Genomic DNA, 16,290 nt, shown 5'->3' on the forward strand with positions numbered 1-16,290 from the left:
AATATTCAGCAAAATTATCCTTCAAAATGAAAGGCAAATAAAGACTTTCACAAATGAATGAAAATTAATGGAATTTATCACTAGCATACCTCATCTGCAAGAAACATTAAAAGAAGTTCTTCAGGAAGAAGAAAAATGACATACATCAGGAACTTGGATGACATAAAGAAAGGAAGAATGCCAGAAAAGTAATAAAGTTAAAATAGAATATTTTAGTATTGTTATTTTAATTGCTCTAAAAGATAACTTCTTAATGTGATAGTAGTGATAGTAATAATAAAATAATAATGATGATGTATTTGATATTTATAACATATGGATAAGTGAGAAGAATGAAAGCAAAATCTTAAGAATTAAAGAGAAATTAGGAATACTCTGTTATGAGGTAACTCTACTAGACATGAAGTGGCATGTGTTACTTGAAGGAGAACTTAGATTACTTAAAATTTCATAAATACAACAACATAGGTAAACTTTGGAAATATTATGCTACGTGAAAGAAGCCAGGCACAAAAGTAGACATGATTACATTTATATGAACTACAATGCAGATCATATTTGCCAGATTAAGCAAATCCATGCAAAGAAAGTAGTTTGGTGGTTACCTAGACCTGGGGGGTGGGGGAAAGGAGAGTGACAGCTAATGGTTATGGGGTTTCTTTTTGAGATGACAAAGATAGTCTATAATTATATTGTGACAATAGTTGGCTAACTGTGAATATACCAAAACCATTGGATTATGCACTTTAAATAGATGAAGTGTGTGGTGTGTGAGTTATATTGCAAGAAAACTATTAAAAATAATCTTCATAGGAATATAACAGAATGCTGATTCTATACAGAATAATATTTAGAATGTCCAGGATACTTTGAAAAACTATCTGACATGAAAGTCACCAGGAAAATGTGACCTCATTTCAAGAAAAAAGGTAACAGATTACCCCCAAGATAATTCCATGTTTAAATTAACTGACAAATAAATTCCCAGCTGCTATAATTATGATCAATAAAGTAAAGAAAAAATATGCTCACAGTGAAAGAAAAAATAGATTATCTCAACAGAGAAGCAGAAAATATAAAAATTAACCAAAAGATAATTCCAAAATGGAATAATACAGAATCTTAAAAATTCACTGAGTGGATTTAACAGCAGAATGGAGATGACAGGTGAAAGACCCAATAAACTTGTTAAAAAACAACAGAAATTATATAATCTAGAGAAAAAAATGATTTAAAAAGATAAACAGTGAAACAATATCACCAAATCTAATCTATGTAAAAGTGTAGTCTCAAGACTACAAGAAGAGAGAGAATGGGATAAGAAAATTGATGAAGCAATAATTCCCACACTTTTCCCAAATTTGGTGATGTACATGCATTTAAGATTCAAGAAACTCTGAGAGTCCCAAGCATGATCAATATAGAACCAGTATACCAATGCACATCATGGTCAAACTTAGGAAAACCAAAGGTAAAAAGACAATTTTGAAAGCACGCAGAGAAAAATGACACCTTACATTCAGAGGAGCAATGCTTTTAATGGCAGCTAATCCTCTCATCAAAGACTACAGAGGCCAAAAGACTGTGCCATAACACCATTAAAATGGTGCAAGAACAAACTGTAAACAGAACTCTGTATCTGCTGCAAAAATATTCAAGAATGAAGGCAAGAGCATCCCATGTAAACAAAATGGCATAGGTCCATTTTTCCCTGCTCCTTCCTTCTAAAGTGAAAACTGTAAAACTAGAAATAATTCAAAAGACTAAAAGGAAGGTGTTCCGGTTTGCTGATGCTGCCTTTTCACAAAATACCAGAAATGGATCAGCTTTTATAAAGGGGGTTTATTTGGTTACACAGTTACAGTCTTAAGGCCATAAAGTGTCCAAGGTAAGTCATCAACAATTGGCTACCTTCACTGGAGGATGGCCAATGGTGTCCGGAAAACCTCTGTTAGCTGGGAAGGCACATGGCTGGCATCTGCTCCAAAGTTCTGGTTTCAAAATGGCTTTCTCCCAGGATGTTCCTCTCTAGGCTGCAGTTCCTCAAAAATGTCACTCTTAGTTGCTGTTGGGGCATTTGTCTGCTTTCAAAGGCCATCTCCAAAATGTCTCTGCAGCTATGCTCTCAGATCCTGTGCATTCTTCAAAGTATCCCTCTTGGCTGTAGCAAGCTTGCTCCTTCTGTCTGAGATTATATAGTGCTCTAGTAAACTAATCAAGGCCCACACTGAATGGGTGGGGCCACACCTCCATGGACATTATCTCATCAGAGTTATTTGAGTGGGTCGCATCTCCATGGAAACACTCAAAGAATATTACAATCTAATCAACACTAATAGATCTGCCCACACAAGATGGCATCAAAGATAATGGCATTTGGGGGGACATCATACATCCAACTCAGCACAGAAAGCATTGAAAGGTGGTAAGAAAAAGGAAAAGTGGCTTTATTCCCAAGGGCTGTATGAACTACACAGTGGCAGGACATCTTGTATTGCCCAGCAAACAGAGGAAGGCCACCTTGAGCCAGCTTATCCCAATAACCAACCTAGCAGTAGAAGACAATCCAGGTATGCTCACTCTTTCCTGGATAGAATGAGATTTCCTCTGACCACATCAGGTGAGCTCAGAACCATTGATGAGGGGAATTGAGTGGGAGCCCCACTGTAAGTAAACAGTCAAGGGAAGAACTCTCCGTTACCAAGAGGCTGATACTCCCCCTTTCCACCAAGAGATACCAAGGTGAATGGGTAGAGTCATCAGGAGAGACCCAGAAATAGCAGGAAACCTCTTTGTCCCCACCATTAGAGACTCTACTCTCCCACTAAGAGACACTGGGGTGGTCAGGTGGAAACTGAGAAAGAGACCAGTCACAGTGGGCAGCCTGGTCTAAGAAGCTCTTTGCCCCATCAGACAAGGCTCTCCTTCTGTAACCAGAGACACCTGGGCTGCCAGGGGCCATAATAGGGAGATTCCACCACTGAGATGCACCCAGTGGCTTAGCCTTAGGAAACCCCTTCTTCTTACCCAGGAAGTAGCAGCAGGGAAAGTGGAGGCCCCAGTGGTACCATGTAAATAAAACATATCAAAATAACCATCAAAGGCTTGGAAAATAAAACTGCTATTAAAAATAGACAGCAAATTTAGACAAAGATCTGCATGCTTAATCTAAATGGGGGGACATCCTACTCAGATAAAAGAGTTAATAGGCTCCGCAGTCTCCAAATATAATAGAGAAAAATACCCAGGAAATAACAGAAAATCACCCACCTTACAAGGAAACAAGACAATAATAACTTGAATGAATTAAAAAAAACTGACACCAACATCAAAAAGAATTAGATACTGGAATTATCATAAAAGGATTTTAAGCAGCTGTCATAAAAATGCTTCAGCTCTCAATTACAAATTCTCTTGAAGCAAATAAAAAAAAGAGAACATCACAGCAAAGAAATAGATGCCATAAAAAGAATCAAATGGAACTCAAATTATCATAGAACTAAATAATGCAATAATTGAAATTAAAAAGCAAAATACTGATGGGCTCAATAACAGAGAGGAGATAAGAGAAGACAGAATTCATGAACTTGAGGAAATAATAATAGAAATCACCTGTTCTGAATGTCAGAGAAAAAGTGCACTTAAGGGGGCAAAAAGAGCCTCCAAGACTCATGGAACAATACCAAAAAAATTCACATTTATATTGGCAAAGTCCCAGAAAGAATAGGAAAAGAGTAAGGCTGAAAGAGTATTTGAAGTATGTGCTTGGTCAATATTTGTTAAGTGAATGAATGAATGTCCTGAGGGGAAAATGAGAAAGGATTAAAAGAGAGGAAGAGTAGCTGAGGGGAGGTTGCATCCTTTTCCTTAGAACTTGTGAACAAACCTCCTGGAAAGGTCCTTTTTCCTGCCCTTCAATCCTCTACATTTCCAAGAAACCCTCTGTTCTGCCACAGACAGCCAGAATTGTCGCAGGAGGAAAACTGCCCCAGCAAGCCCGTACTCCCCCACTCTACATGTACTGGATCCAATAGTCTACTGGTTTTCCTGCATAAAATCAATCCCCTCAAGGATCTAAGAAGAAAAGGGTGAGCTTTAGTCACCCTTTTCTAAACTCCATGTAGCCTGAGCTGTGAAATACCAATTTCATATGTTAGAAAAGGAGTCAGAGAAAACGATGGTCCTTTGCCATCTGAAATCCTCCTTCTAGCGGGAGGCCCCAGCCCTCAACAACTCTGGGACTGGAGAAGTGAACAATGAGCATGGCCTTTCTGCTCACAAGTCCCGGGGAGTCACGGACGTTCGATGACGGTGTGGGTGGTGTTAGGTCGGAGTCATTCAGGAATGCACACAACGCAGCAAGTCAAAGTTTCAGTATAAAGTTTAAGATTTATTAGAGGAAGACAGCAGGTGGGAGCCAGCAGAAAAGGAGAGAAAAGATAATGGCTCCGACTCTCTATCTGAAAGCAGCATTTTTTAACGAAAAAAGGAGCCCACGTTGGGTAGGGTGTCTGCTGTGATGTTCTGTGCCTCGATTGGGTAAGTGCTTATCTAGTTTTGGGCTGATTGGTTGCTAGAGTTCTGAGACAATATTCTTTTTAAGAAAGCAGCTGCGTTATCTAACTAGAGAGCAGGACTTTTTGGTTGTTTATCTTATGGATATATCTGTCCTTGCCTTACCCGCCTTTGAGGTGCCACTGTGGCTGGAACAGCCTCGAACAGCTTTGGACACCCTTCATTCTTTAGTTTATGGGGCACCTGTTTTCTGTGAGATAAGCTGTGGGGCCCCTGGGTTAGAAACTCCTTCTACGTGTTAGTTTCTTCTTCTGGGATCTAACAGGTGGGAGGTTGGTTCCAGGAGCTGCGACGAGAACAGACATGCACAGCCCATGAGAGCAGGAGGAATGAACCAAGCAATCTGTTGTTAAAGCTTCAGCATTCTCACTCAGTATCCAACCGTGCATCCCAAAGCACCTAAGAATCAATCAAGTTCCAGTCTGTGCCAGGCAGTTACATGTGGGCAGCAAATTCAAATAAGTTAAGTCCTTATATTGAAGTTCACAGTCAGAATAATGCCCTCCAAAGACGCCCACACCCTAGTCCCCAGGACCTATGAAGGTGTTACCTTAAATGACAAAAAGGACTTTGCAGGTGTGATTGAGGTAATGGAGAGTCATAGGGTGAGGTTACCTGCATCATGAAGGCGGACTCAATCTAATCACATGGGTCCACAAAGGCTGAACACCTTTCCCAGCTGTGGCCAGAGAGATGCAATGTGGCAAGGACCTTCCATTGCTGGGTTTGGAGATGGAGGAGGGGCCTACAAGGTACAGAATGCAGAGACCTCAACGTTCTGGAATGGCCCTCAGCTAACAGCCAGCAAGGAAACACGGTCCTCAGTCCTGCCACCACAAAGAGCTGAATTCTGTCAAATGCCTGAATGAGCAAGGAAATGGAACCTCCCCCAGAGGCCCCAGAGAGGAGCATGGCCCTGTTATCCCTCCAATTTTAACTTGGTGAGACTAATGTTGGAATTCTGACCTACAAAAATGGAATATAATCAATGTATGTTGTTTTAAGCCACTAAGTTTTTGATTATTTGTTACAGCAGTAATAGAAAACCAATACAAGAACCAAGAGTTCATAAGATAAGTGTGAACAAAATCAAAACAAAAACAGATTGATAATTTGTGTAGCTCATGGAGGGGCATGAGACAGTGTGGACAACTACTCCTGTGAAAAAACTTTATCTAATTTCCAGTCTCTCTGTTCTTTGTTATAATTGAAGCAGAGGAGACCAGGAGAAAATGATGGAGCTAATTTTAAATGAAGGGCAAAGTTGGGACAAAGTTTACAGAAGGCAAAGAAGTTCAAATCCAAGCAACGATAGGGTGTTGCTGTGGCTTGAATTCTGTCTCCCAAAAGGATATGCTGAATTCCTAACACCTGATACCTATAAATGTAAGTTTATTTGGAAATAGTGTCTTTGCAGATGTAATCAAGTTAAGATAAAGGCATACTGGGTTAACCTGGACACTAGTCCAGTGAACAATATCTTTATAAGAGAAAGGAGAAGTGTTCTGAGCACAGAAACATGGAAGAAACACACAAGGAAGAGTCCATGCAACCATGGAAACAGACACTGGAGAGATGCAGCTCCAAGCCAAAGAACACTGAGCACTGTGAGCAGCCCAGAAACAGGGGAGAGCCCATGAATATTCTCTCCTAGAGCCATCCAAGGGGCTCAGCCTGTTCACCTCCTCATTTCAGATCTCTGGCCTCTGGACCTGGGGAAAATAAATTTATGTTAAACTAACCGGTTTGTGGTACTTTGCTATGACAGCCCTAGGAAACTAACACAAATGCCCATTGCCAAGCAGTGTTTCTCAACTCTGGTCTCAACAACTTGGAGCTAAAACAACAACAACAACAGCAACACCCAATGCTGATGCTCCAAGTTGGAGGGGTGCAGGTTCTGGCATCTGGTCTGTAGTTCAAGGACAGTGCTTTTTAAAAGCTCTGCTGATTCTTATGTACAGTCAGGGTTGAGAATTCTTAATTTAAGGGGAGTTTGTTCCTTGGGTTTGTTATAAACTTAATGCAGTCAAAGGTCAGTATAGGAAACATGAAGGAGAAGGAAGACAAGGTTGACTGGAAACAGGCCTCGGTCCAGGGAGGATAAGGTTGGAAGGATGGGGGCAGGAAACCAGGCACAGGCAGGAGGAGGGTTCAGGCATCCTTTTGCAAGTGCTCAGTCAGCCCCATGGACACCCACCAATGTACAGGGCAAAGTACAAAGCAGAACCAGCCCTGTGCCCTGAAACTCACCCAGTGGCCTCCTCTTCCCCAGTTCCATCTTTTCTCCTGGGACACATCCTCTCTGGATGTACCTTCCTCCTGGTCATTCCGATAATCCTATTTTGAACTTGACTCCCTTCCTGGCCTTGACACTCCACTTTTATCTTCTGGAGACACTGGGTTGCTGGGAGCCCTCTCAGCACCCTCCCTGCAGGAGCAAATTAGGTACTGGACAGGTTTTCATATTCTGCAGGGAAAGAAATCCCTGTGTGCTCCAGGTGAGTGCAAGATATTTAGGAACTGTCAAAATGAACTAAGATCCCAGCTCTCTTACCTGCTTCCTATAGCCAAGGAAGGCATAGGATCAGCTTTTGTGAGTCGCCCAGTAATCTAGTGTCACATATGAGATCATCTTCCTTCTCATCCAATCCCTCATCCAAAGAGCCTTCCAAGAACCCACTGTGTGCCAGGCAGGTAGCCACAAGCCTAAGACCTGGCATGGGGGAAAACTGACAAACATGATTCCCTGCTACCGTGATGAGCCTAAAGCCAGGGGAGGTTCAGAAGGTTGTGAAGGAACATCTCCAAAAACACAATTACGAGGCCAGGTCAATACTGATCAGGGGTTAATAACCAGAGACTCTTAGATAAGAAGAAATCTTAACAAATTACCCCAATTATCTTAATTTGCAGATAGGGAAACTCAAGCTTGGAGAAGATTGATGTCCAAGGTCATCTAGCAAGTTAGGAAGTCCTAACCTCACATTGTTCTCACCATATCATAAGTTTTCACTTGGGAGACCAGTTATGCCTCTGGGAACATTCTGTTTTGTAGTCCTTAACCCAGCCCTGTCTCCCCCAGCACCATGCCTCTTTCTGCAGGTGGGAATTGGGGCAAAGCAGGTGTATGAGACCAATTCCCTGGCCCCATCCAGTTTCAATGGACTTTGCAACTTCACCTGTGCCAGTGCCCATTACAGGGATAGCCAGACAGAAACTCATCTCAGGAATTTCATTCCTATTACTGGAGAAAAGACCTCTAACCTGCATCCTTGATGAGGGTGGGTGAAAAGAGCCTGAGGGATTGTGAGGGAAGTGGATGCCACATCTCAGTGACCTTTGGTGAGCCCGGGTTTGAGCAAGGACAAGGGTGCAGGGTCAGCACTCTGGACAGAGCCTGCACATACGCTATGCCCACATTGGCTCTCAAAGTCCTGGTGACAGAGCTCAGGGAATGACACTTATCGAATCATCCAATTTCACACAGATATTAAGGAGTAGAGTCTAGAAACACATTCAGGTCAGTCTAATTTCAACGTGCCTGCTCTTCCACTAGCCAGATTGTTTCATCCACTTTGAAAAGCTAGGAATTTTTATGTGCTCTGCCCCTGAGGAATTTGCAAGTGAAAAATGAAATAAAGAAAAGGTACTGCTTAACCTAACAGTCTGCATTCCTCACTGCTTGTTGAAGTTGCATGCAGATTCTCCATTACTCTTTTAGATTTCTTTTCCTCTTGTCAGAAGACAGTCAATTTCCCAAATGTCACCATCACCCAGACACAAACACCCGAAGATAATCACCATTCAACAGAGACCCCCCCCCAATTATTCATGCCCTGGTTAGGCCATAAAGGACCATTTGGCCTGATTAGCTATTCTCAGCCTCCAGTCAATTAGCTGAGTAATCTTTGTTTGTCTTACTCTGTTAGCGATCTGCACAGAGCCAGAAGAGAGTGCTCCAGGAAGAATACCTCAGCTACCTTTGCATTCATAGAGCAGCCAGGAGAGCTCTGTTAATAAAAATCTGCAGCCATTCTAACTCCCTTAACCTTTCAAAGTTCATCTGTGATAGGTTTGTGCTGTGATTTGGCTCTGCTCAAGCAAAGGGAGAGAAATACACCAGATTTCACTTTTTAAAAAATTAACAGATCATTAGAACAAGGAAAGCTTCTTTCTATATTCCTGTGGACAATAAATCTCAAGGCAATTAATTTCACATCATAAACCTACCAGGGCAAAATGGGCCTTGGACTACAGCTCATCATGTGTCTGATGAACCCAATTTCCCACTAGTCCCCAAGAAATGATAGTGAGATCATTTTGGATAAATAAGTTGGATGTTCAAATTCCCAAACCAAATTTTACCATGTCCGAATTAAAGGAAGAAGAATCAGCAAATAGTCCTTTTAAGGACTAATTTTATTTTCTATTTCCATACCTACTTTTGTGACTTAAGGTAATATTTCTCAAAGTATATTTGCTGACCCACTGGTAAAGTTATCTTCATGGGTAAATAAATAAGCTAATATTACTGTGCTTTTGGTTTGAAACTCCTCTTTTTCTCCTATATGATTCAAAAGGCAAATGCATAAAGTGATCATTATAAATCTATGTTAATGGATATACATGTATAAATATGAAATATGTGACAATAACAATATAAAAAGAGAGAGGCAGAGATCTATAGGAGCAGAGTGTTGTATAGTATTGAAACTAAGTTAGTGCTATTCAAACTAAATTGTTATAATTCTTAAAATGTTAATTGTCATAGCCAAAAGGAAAACCTTGCCAATGTTGGAAAGTAATTTCAAACTTTACATAAAGACTTGTTACAAATATTCACTATTATTCATAATTGTAAAAAAAAAATAGATAGGGAATTGGGAGTTAAGGCTTAAAATGTTCAGAGTTCCTATCTGGAATGATGGAAAAGTTTTGGTAATGGATAGAGGTGATGGTAGCACAAATTGTGAGTGTAATAAACAGCACTGAAATGCATATATGAATGCAATTAAAGGGGAAAAGTTAGCTTATATATATGGTATAGAATAAAAATTTTAAAAAGAATCCATGGAACTGCACTAAGCAAACAGCGAACCCTAAGTTAAACCATGGACCACAATAAATAGTACAATTATAAAAATGTGCTTTCATCAATTGTAACAAACCTACCACACCCATGCAAGGTGTAAATAATAGGGTGATGTATGAGAATCTTGTATTTTATGTATGATTGTTCTGTAACCCACAACTTCTCTAATAAAAAAGGGGAGAAACAACCAATTACTTGAAACTAATTAAGGGATAATTCAAATACGGTATATCAAGCAATGTAGTGTTACTTGACAATAAAAATGAATGGGGTACTGATATATGATACAGTATAGATGAACCTTGAAACATTATGCTAAGTGAAAGAAGCCAGTCACAAAAGAACACATTGTATGATTCCATTTATATGAATATGCAAAAGTAGGGACAGAACACATTGCATGAGATCATTTATATGAATCAGCAAAACTGGAGACAGATATTAGATTTTTGGTTGTACAGGGTGAAGTGGTGGCAGATAGGGAGAGCTGGGGAGTGTTTCTAATAGATAAGAGGTCTCTTTTGAAGTGAGAAAGATGTTCTAAATTAGATTGTGGTAATGGGTGCACAACTCTGAACATACTAAAAAATAATGATTTTTGCACTTCAAAAGGGTAAATTGTATGTTTTCTGACTTATATGTCAATAAAGCTGTTTAAAAAATGTGCCTGTGTATTGTAAAGAGGGAAAGAAACACCAGATTTGGTTAATGTCCTAGACTGGATGCAGATACTGGCTGGGCTATTATTGGGTGGGTAGTAAGGCAATGACACAGGGTTAGCAAACTGAAAGCAGTGCTCAGAGAAGGGAGAACAATTGGAAAAGGCAAATGTAGGCCACAAAAGTCAGATGGTGTCAGTCTGAGCATCCACATTTTAGGATTAGAGTTAGCAGAGCTATTGAGGTGCATGAGACAGTGTGGACACAGGGGACGCCCTCCTGGCAGCATTCAAAAGTCATGAGAATGTCTTTAAGCCCTGAAGTCCTTCTGGGTACAAAAAGCATCCTTCTTGATCTGAAAAGGGCAATACCCTCACTCTGTGTCTCATAAACTGGGGTTAAATACAAGGTAGTGAGCCCCCTCGTTTGGTGCTGGCAAAACTGCCTCAAGTCAAAGACCCAAAAAGAATTTCCCCTCAAGTCAAGAGACCCAAAGACTTTCACAATCAGAGTGGAATGAAATTCATCCCAAATCATGCCAGATATTACCATTCCCCCTTTTGTCTCCTCTCCCTGCAGGTAAAGTTAACCACCTCTTTTTGTCTCCATTGGGCCCACACATAATCCCATGACAATACAGGGAGCCCTTTATTGCATTTCTGTTTGCCTGTCCATTGCCCCCTTTTAAGCAGCTCTTCCCTAAAGGACAGGGATTGTTTTATGTGTCTGTGTGTCCTGAGCATCTGACAGAGTGCCTGCCATATTCGTGGACGGAGCCTGGGGACAGTCCTGCAGGCTTAGTAGACCCCACAGCCTTCGAGACGGTACATATTAAAAAGAGTCTTGGGGCCACCCTTCTAAGACCCATCACTAGCTGTGTCACAGTAGGTCTGTGTTAGTGTGCCTCCCAGGGCTCGGATTCCGCACTGCACAGCCAGCATCCGTCTTTACCCTCTGACCCTCACCTCCTCATTCCCAAACCACACCAGGATCAGGGGAAGCCAAGTCAGTGAAACAGGTGCGGACTCCGGTACCAGAGTGCCCGTGTCTGGGTTCCTTCCCCAACTACTGGCCATGTGACCTTGAGCAAGTCACTTAAATTCCATGGGCCTAAAATCCTTCAAATGTAAATGGGGATAATAATATTATCTACCTTACAGAATTATTATGAGGATGAAATGAGTTAATAGATGCAAAGTGACTAAAATAATCACAATGTGTATTAGCTATTATTATGATTATTGTGAAATATCTATAATAATAGCTCCTCAAATGGTTGCTATTAAGCTATCACAGTTTCTATCACTTAAATAGAATGTAATAAATACTGACTATAATCATTGCTCAACTACTTTGTGTTACTTACCTGTACAAATCAATGGGAAAATTAAGTTTGCAGTTAAAAGGGACTTTTGTTTCATTCTGATCTTTAAAACAAAGTGTATTATAGAAATAACCCCTCACCTTTTCCTGAAGGGGAGGGTCCAGCTTAATACAAATCTTCTTGAGGCTAAATCATTCCCAATTTTACATACAATTATGGGATTAGAGAAGAAAAAGCAAACGGTCATTCACCCCAGCAATTAGTTACAGCAGCAAGGGAGCCAGTTCCAAAGTTGTCGCTCTGCTCTATTTTTCCACCTCTGGCATTCACAAAAGCAGACTCAATGACCTTGTATAAATCACAGTTATAAACTCCGACAATAGTTGTGAAGTGTGTGTCAGAATTGAAAAACTGTAGACTTTGGAAGTAGGGGAACTGGGTTCTTTTGCTAAGCGTGTGCCACCTGGTAAAGGAGTTTATTTCTCTGAGCCTCCATTCTTCTGAATGTAATGAAGAACCCTGACAAGGACCATGCAAAGCCACAGACACTACCTGTTGTTTAATGAGTTTTTAATACGATAGCTCCTCTCATGAAAGTTAACAAGGTGTTAAAAAATCAAGAAAGAGGGTTCCTCTGTCCCAACCTTGCCCTCAGTCTCCTTAGCTCCCAAATTATATTTATGACAGCTGGAAAGCACAGGAAGGTGAAATTACAGGACCTAGAGAGTGATACAATGTTGGAGCCATAAATAGCACAGCTAATACTGATTCCTGTAGTTTTGGTGCAGTCACCAGGGAGTGGTGTTATCCACCAAGATACCAAGTCCTAAGAAATGACACAGAGAAACTGGGCACAGATCTCCTGAATAAGGTGCTCCATTGGATAAAGCTGGTTATTCAGATCTGAATCTCAGGGAGATGCTCCAGGCTGTGGATGGCAGTGTGGGTGGAGTCTTCATTCAGATGGGGTTGGGGCAGTGAGGACTGGAGATGTGAGCATTTGGAACAGAGCTTGTCCCTGGACTGGACAACAGGCACACTCACCATAAGGTGTCCAGGGGAGACTGAGCCTGTGGAGGACTCCAAGAGGAAACAAGCACACACAGCGAAAAAGACCCTGGAGGCTGGACACACAGAGTCCCAGGGAGGACGGGCAGTCCTATACAGGAATAGGATCCCCTGGAAAGCAGAGACACTGTTTTTGGTAACAAGGAAATGAGAACAAGGATTAGGATACAGAGAGAGATGGTGAAAACAGAGAGAAGAGTTATGTAAGATCTGAAGGCAGAAATGGAAGGTGAGAAAGAAATTGGGTGAGAACAAGGGGGAATAGAGAAAAGGACATGGAAGCTCAGAGGATAAAAGCAGCTACATATTGGAAAATAGGACTTAAACCACTTGAAAAGAAATAAGGATAACAGCCTAAACCATACAGAGTGACATGGAAATCAATAAAACATGATGAGTGTAGAGTACATATTAAAGATGAGCTTTAAGCCAAAAGAATAAGTATTTTAGAGGAAAAGAAAATAAACTCACAGAAGTGTTGAAGCTGGAATAAGCTAGAGAGAGCTACTGGACATGGCCTCAGTGCAGTTACAACAGATTTTTCCATATGAGTTGGGCAACCACTAAGATGGTCCTGGGGCAGGTAGACAAATATTTTTCTGGAGGATTTCTTTGGCAAAAGACAGCCTGGACACCTGAACCAGGAAACTTATCCTTTGGTCTCCCTTCTGGAACTTGCCTCGCAAGCAGAAGCAGCTTGGAGCACGTGAAGCAGTGTATTAAACAAATGAGTCAAAGCAGCTTGGGGCAAAGTACCAGCTAATTTAATACATGCAATAGAACACCCTGGGGGGAGTATATTTACTATGAAGTTGTGTGATACATAGAGCATCTCCTCCCTGGCAGAGGACTAACCTTGCTCCTGCCTTCATCCTCAGACATCCCTCCAGCACCACGGGAACACAATGAGCTTTGGCTGCTATAACCTTGAGTGCAGCCCACACAAAACACATCTTGCTTTGAGAAAAGAACACATCCCAAGATGTTTTCCCAATGCTTGTCCAAGTCCCTGGCACTTATCACTCTTGTTCTTCAACCATGGATAATCTGAAGAGCAGTTTCTATAGGCACAGATACACTTGAGTGAACTTCTTGTCATCTCACTGTCCATCACAAAGTAGCTGCAGCTACTTTTTTGGACTGATCACCCTGGCATTTAGTGCCTCTTCAGAATCCAAAACAGCCCCATTGTAGGGCCATTTGGGACAATCCTGGCTGGGTCTTCCCCTTTTCTCCTTTCAGTGTGAGTCCTGCTTCTGGTTTGGCAAGATGCAAGAGGATTACAGGGGGCATTCAGATTCCTGAAATGGGAATTCCTTGGATCTTGAGAGAGCAAAAACCCAGGACAAAATGCAGGATCAAATGTAGGCAGAGGACCCTGCACTTCTCTTTCTCCTTTGGCTGATATTATCGATAAGTGGACTAAACTCTGGAAGAAAGCAACAGCCAATGCAGAACCAGCTTGAAAAACTGTGAAAGCAAATGGTTTGTGTTGGTTTGTTTCTATTAGTGGTTAATTTCTGGAAGCAAGGAAAGCTCTTTCATATCACTAGCTGGATACAGACTTAAGGAATGGAGAGCTCAGGGACCAAATCTCAAGATAAAACATTGTTATTGATTTAGGATGTTAAATTTAAGCTCCAAAGTAACACACAGAAAATAAATGAAAAATTTCTAGGGAAGAATGTGAGAAGGCAGTTAAAATGGTATGATACAAAAGTCAAATAAATATGAATATAGCCAATAATGGATGAATTAAGAGACAAAAAGCTTCTGAGAATTATAAAGCCAGATAGCAAAAAGGCATAATAAAGACCAGGATTAGCAATATATGCTTAAGCATACATGTATTACCTCTCCTGTCAAAAGACAGATATTGACAGAAAGACTAAAAAAAAACATAACCTGATTATATGCTCTTTATAAGAGACTAGCATTAAATTCAAAGGCAGAAGTAGATTGAAAGTGAAAGGATGGAAAAAATATACAATTCAAATAGTAACCAAAAGAGAGCTGAGGTAGCTATGTTAATAAACAGAACAAAATAGATTTAAGCGAAAAAACTGCCATGAAGGATAAAAAGGTCACTATATGCTGAAAAGGATGTCAATAAAACAAGATTTAACAATAAAAATTTACATGTACCTATGATGGTTTGGAACTGCATGTGCCCCAGAAAATCATGTTCCTAAATGAAGCCATTAGTGTGGGCATAAACACATTGAATGTAGGCTCTTTTGAGGGGGCTTCTTCAGTTAAGGCGTGACCCACCTCATTCAGGATGGGACTTAATCCTAATCTTGGAGTCTTTTATAAAAGGTGTGAATACAGAGAAGAAAAAAGGGTAAGCCATGGAAGCAAGGAGCTGAAATCAGCAAAACCCGGAACAAAAAGGAGAGAAGAGCAGATGCTGCCATGTGTCTTGCCATGTGGCAGAGGAGCCAAGGATTGCTGGCATCTGAGCTTTGAGGAGAGAGCATCACCTTGATTTGGACATTCTCCTGGCTTGAAACTAAGTTAATAGCCTCCATTATTAAAGCTATTTCATGGTGTCTGCTTTGAGCAAGCTAGGAAATTAAAACAGATTTTGGTACCAGGAGTGGGATGCTGTTATTGTAAATAGCAAAAGTGTGAAAACAGCTTCAGAATTGGGTAATGGGTAGAGACTTGAAGAATTGTGAGCTGATGTAAAAGGCCTAGATTGCTTTGAAGAGACTGTTGGTAGAAATATGGATGCTAAAAGTATTTCTGATGAGACCTTGAACAGAAATGACAAATTGGTTATTGGAAACTGGGAAAAAGGTGATCTTTTTTTAAAGTTGAAGTGAACTTGACAAAACTGAGTTCTGATGTCAGATGGAAAGCAGAATTTGAGAGTGATAAAGTTGGATATTGTTCTGGTTTGCTAATACTGCTGTTATGTAAAATACCAGAAATGGATTGGCTTTTACAAAGGGAGTTTATTTGATTCCAAATTTACAGTCTGAATGCCATGAAAATGTCTAAATTAAGGCATCAACACAAGTATACCTTCACTGAAGGAAGGCCAATGGCATCTGGAAAGCCTCTGTTAGCTGGGAAGGCATGTGGCTGGTGTCTGCTGATTCTGAATTGTGTTCCAGCTCCTCTCTCAGCTCCTGTGTGACCTTCAAAATGTTGCTCTTGGGGTGTTTTGCCCTCTCTTACCTTCTCTGGAGCAAAGTGTCAGCAAAAGTCTACTTTCAATGGCCATCTCCAAAATGTCTGTCTTGGCTGCAGCTGCTCTGAGGTCTTTCTGTTTGTGAGCTTTTGTAGGGCACCAGTAATTAATTCCAGAGCCACCCTGAATGGGCAGGGTCCATATCTCCATGGAAATAATCTAATCAAGGTATTATGCACAGTTGGGTTGGTCACATCTCCATTGAAGCACTCAATCAAAAGATTCCAACCTAATCAACACTAATTAATACATCTGCCCCCACAAGATTGCATCAAAGAACATAGTGTTTTGGGGGACATAATACATCCAAACTGGCACAGATATTTGGCTGAGATTTTGAAGCTAAATGTGAAAAGTGCAGCCTGGTCTC

The sequence above is a fragment of the Choloepus didactylus genome, chromosome 9 (assembly GCF_015220235.1).
Source record: "Choloepus didactylus isolate mChoDid1 chromosome 9, mChoDid1.pri, whole genome shotgun sequence".
Taxonomy (NCBI): Eukaryota; Metazoa; Chordata; class Mammalia; order Pilosa; family Megalonychidae; genus Choloepus; species Choloepus didactylus.